Genomic DNA, 5,442 nt, shown 5'->3' on the forward strand with positions numbered 1-5,442 from the left:
TCAAAGAATAAAACGCACATCTAAGTGGAAAAAGATATAAAACAAAAAAACAAGAGAACTCGAAATAGGTAACGAAAAAATTCATCGCTATCTCCTACGAACACTTTCAATTTAAGTATTGGAGTATTTTTGCAAGAATTCTTTTTGGTCTGATGTGAACATAGTTCAAGTCGAAATCTCCGAAACATAGGTATGAATTGGCACCGTTTGTAGGGACCCCGAATCTTTTCACACCATGGATGACTATAAAATTCAATCAAATTAACCTAAACAACCCCATAAAGAAACGCTTCACGAAGATGGGCATGAAACAGACCCCAATACTACAGAAATGCATCAAGTTCCTCTGGGTTTCGAGCAGCCTCAAAATCACAATGTCGGAACTCGGCACTTCGTTGGATTGCAGATTATTTCCATGCAATGCAGGAGATGCGTCATCAAATGCAAGAATTAGACCGTAAGGACCCCACAAAGAGCTCGAGATTTCCATGGGGAAGATGACTACGACGAGATAGGAGAGATTCATCTCGATGCGAGGGGAAACATTGGATCATGAAAGGTATGAAAGGTGAGGAGGATCTAATTCCCAATCTGCTCAATCAAAAAGGAAACGAACTTTACAAAGGAGTCCGAGTCCTAGGAGATATAGAGATTCTCGGGAGCACATCATCATGGGACAGATGCCATTCGCCTCGCATGTTCTTTAAGTCAAGTTGCCTAAACCAGAAGATCTCAAATACAAAGGCAAGTCAAAACCTCAGGAGCATATTGATGCCTTTGAAGCACGCATGAACCTAGAAGGAGTAGGAGATGTCATAAGATGTAAGGCATTGTTGGTTACACTATTTGGACCAGCGATGGTATGGTTCAACACTCTATCCTCCAGTTCTATCTCCTAGTTTTATGATATCAAAATCAAATTTCTTGCTTACTTCACCACGAGGCAAAATCAAGCCAAACATCCTATTTCATTACTTGGTGTAGAACAAAGGGTTGAAAAAAGCAAATGAGATTACCGGGAACGTTTCAATAAAGCACTTTTGGAAGTTAATATGCAAACTTCCAAAGTTATATGTATTTGCCTTATAGTTGGGTTATTTGAGGGAGACTTCAGAAAATATCTCACTTCTAAAAATGTTAAATCTATGGAGAAAATCCATCAAATTGCTTTGGAATATATAAGAGATGAGGATGTCACAAAGGTAGTGTCGACTAAACAGAAGAACTCAGCTCCTTCACCTAATAAGGCCACGAGCTCGGCACAAGCAACACCAAAGCCGTTAGTTCCTTGGGTAAGCAAGTTCTCCACGTATACACTTCTAGTCGCATCACTAGCAGAAGTTTATCAACAGGTGTCGCATAAGGGCATACTCCCCAAAGCCAGACAAATAAGGCCAAGGGTTTCCTTAACTAAATCACAATATTGTGATTACCATAGATCCTATGGTCATAGGATGGAAGATCGTATAGATTTAAAGAACGATTTGGAACAAACCATCCAAGATGGAAAATTTTTGGAAATCGTTCAGTATGCTAGGCTGCCTCGTCATCATAATGACAATGAGGACCGAGAAACCATGAACCCTAGAAACACTAAACCTAGTGAGAATCAAGATGTCACTGGACAAATAGTGTTAAACGTAGTTGTGGAAAAAATGGTATAGTGAAGTCCAGAAATACAATCAAGAAGGATGTCAAAACTGCAAGTTCCGAAGTCCTGAAAATACAGAGTTTTTCGATTGTTCAATTTATTACTAAGGATTTTCAATATTCCACATTGGAAGATGATGAGACTTTGGTTATCACAGCTAAGTTATGAATGGGATTCTAAGGAGAATCATGGTAGATACAAGGTAAATTCAAATTTGTTGTTCAAAAACGCATTTGATGCTTTAGGCCTTAAAGATCAACATCTCAAACCACACTAGCCTGGGGTTGTGGGTTTGGGAGATCACTATTCAAGCTTGAGGGAGCTATCAACCTCTTCTTCATATCAACATCTCCTTCACAATAGGGGAGGGATCAGAAGCTCGGATTGTGCAGGCAGAGTTCGTTGTTCTACAAGATTCAATAGCTTACAATGTCATTCTTCCGTAGAAAACACTTAATGATTTTTGTGTGTTCATTTCAACTAAGTTTTCTGTCATGAAGTATTTGACAACTGAAGGTCGGGTCGTAATAATCCGTAGAGATCAGATAGTAGCTATCAAATGCAACAATGCGAGTTTGACCTTAAGCGATAAAGTGAAGGAGTCTACAAGTGTATTTTTGGTGGATTTGGATTCCCCAATTCAGGAGAAACCAAGACCTGAGCTCAATGGGAATTTGGAAAAATATACATTGATCAACAGAAACTTGCCCTATTGCTTGAAGTCAGAATTCCAAAATTTCTTGAGAGGAAATGTCGATTTGTTTGCATGGGAGCCATCCGATATGTCGGACATTGATCCTACGTTCATGTCCCACCAACTTGCCATTGACCACTCGTACAAACTGGTTGCACAACGACGTTGTAAGATGTAACAAGACTGAGCTAACAATGTCAAAAGACAAGTACAAAGGTTACTGAATGGCAAATGTGTGTAAATTACACCGATTTAAATAAAGCATGTCCTAAAGACGATTTTTCTTTACCCAATATTGACAATATGATTGACTATTCATCTAGTTAGCGGATAGTAAGTTTATCAGATGCGTATAGTGGTTATAACCAAATTCTGATGCATCAACTAGATGAAGATAAAATTGCCTTTCTCACTCCGAAAAGAATTTACTGTTATACTGTAATGAATTTGGTTTAAAAAATGCATAGGCCACTTATCAAAGATTGGTGGCTAAAGTGTTTAAAGAGCTTGTCGGAAGGAATTTAAAGGCCTACATTGATGACATGTTGATAAATATCAGAGATGCTGATTTAATTGCTAATTTGCGAGAACCTTTCATTTCCTTTGACTTTATAAGATGAGATTGAACCTAGCCAAGTGTGCGTTTGGCGTTCGGGGAAGAAAGTTTCTCGGGTTTATGGTAACTCAAAGAGGTATTGAAGCTAACCTTAAAAATATCAAGCTATTTTGGATATGTCAAGTCCTCAAAGCCTTAAAGAGGTGCAAAGGCTTACATGTCCTCTGGCTACTTTGTAGAGGTTTTTAGGTACCTCAACTAAAAAAGCGAAGCCCTTCTCCAAATTAATGAAGAAAGGGGTCGCTTTTGAATAGATAAAGGAGTGTGAGGATGCCTGACGAGGGAAAAATCGTCGGTAAAGATTTTCACAAAATTTGTCGCATTACAAGTATAGATCTAAACCGACAATTAAACCTCAATCAAATTTAATTTTTTTGTCACTTAAGCAAACCCAATAAAAATCAATCGAAGTATTTAAACCTCGAGTTGTCTCTCTAGAATTGAAGAATAACAATTGCAATAAACCAATAATTGCAAGGCATCAATAATAACAATTGAAGAAACAAACAATAAACATGAAATAACTCAAATTGCATTAATAAGAAATAAAATCTAACATGAAAAGTTCATAAACTAAATTGGAAAAATAGGAAAAATCAACAAAAGAAAATAAACTAAGATACTAGAATAATAGAATGTAGAATAGAAACCAAAACAACACAAGGTGGAAATCTGAAGTTGAGAAGAGCTAAACCTAAAAACCTAAAACCTAGAGAGAGGAGAGAGCCTCTCTCTCTCTCTCTACAAAACTACATCTAAATCTAAAGTTGTGGAATGACTTGTGTGAATGATTGATTCCTCCATCCAGCTCCACTCAGCAGCCTCTAATTTGGAATTTCGGGCCTGAAACTGGATCAAAAAGGAGCCCAAAAATCGCCCACAACGTTTTCTATAAATTGCAGCACGTGACGCTCGTCACGCGTACGCATCACTTGACGAAGTCCTGGTCACGCGTACGCGTCGTCCCACGCGTACGCGTTGATTGTATCATGCGCCAGTCACGCGTACGCGTCATACCACGCGTGCGCGTCGCTGCCAGCTTCTCAAAACTCCAAATTCTTGTGTTTCTTCCACTTTTGCGTTCTTCTTATCCATCCTTTAAACTATTCCTGCCCTTTAAACCCTGAAAACACTCAGCAAACATATCACGACATCGAATGGTAATAAGGAGGAATTAAAATTAGCTAAATTAAGGCCAAAGAAGCATGTTTCCAATCATAGTACAAAATTAGGAAGAAAAATGTAAAACATGCGAATTATATGCATAAGTGTGAGAATAATGAGTAAAATCCACTAAATTGAGTACAAGATAAACCCTAAAAATGAGTTTTATCAATCTCTCCACACTTAAACATTAGCATGTCCTTATGCTAAGTTCAAGAGAACTAAAAGAGTGAAGGCAAAATGGTAGAAATTATGCAATGCAACCTATCTAAATGCAAACTACCTACATGCAAGATGCTATTTTAATTACTATCTATCTATATATATAAGCATATATGTGGTCAAAGTGAGTCAAATTTCAAGAAGTCATATATGCACAATCAAGGGCTAAATGAATCATATCAAAGTACATTCATAGTTGAGTTGAGTTAATCAAAAGAATTCACAAACTTGCAAGACAAGCAATGATCAAATATGGGCATATGAAAATGAGTAATTAAACCCTCACTAGATATGTATATACACTCTAATCACTTAAGTGTTTGGGGTTAAACCTCTCAAATCTTCTCTAATCATGCTTTTCAAAAACTTTGTTCTTCATTTAATCAATCAACAATTATCAAGTGTACAAATACAAATATCATGAGGACTTTTTTAGGGTTGTAATGGAGCTAACGTAAGGGTGAGGATATATATATATAGCCAAGTGAGCTATCATTTGAATCATTGACTATCCTAAGTTCTCACCTAACACATACACATACTCTATATAATTCTCAAATCATGCTTACCTACCCAAATTCTCACTTTTGTATATTTTCATACACTCATATATTAATTCTAATTCCATCACATATGCATTGATTTTTTTTTATTAAACTTAACAATTTTCTCTTTTTTCTCTTTTTTTTTTCTTTTTTTTTCCTTTATATATATATATATATATGGTTTCTACAATTTCACACGAGTATACACCCAAATTCTTAATAATTTTCAATAAAAATAAAGCAAATTCTCATCAACCAAAGTTCTTACATTTTTTCACACTTAGTTGACACACACTCATTATCTTAAACTAACCAAAGATTCAAACAGGATAATAAATTGTTTTTTCACTTAAGACTAGTGATGTGGTAATATAAAGAATAAAAGAGGATTAAAAGGCTCAATGTAGCAAACAAACGTAAATGAAATGGTGGACTATTTGAGATAAGTGAGCTATAATCAAATGATAGCCTCAATAACATAATTGCATTAAAATACACTAAATAATAGACATATAGAATGGAACAAACCACAGATTGTAATTATAGAGAA

The sequence above is a fragment of the Arachis hypogaea genome, chromosome 1 (assembly GCF_003086295.3).
Source record: "Arachis hypogaea cultivar Tifrunner chromosome 1, arahy.Tifrunner.gnm2.J5K5, whole genome shotgun sequence".
NCBI lineage: Eukaryota > Viridiplantae > Streptophyta > Magnoliopsida > Fabales > Fabaceae > Arachis > Arachis hypogaea.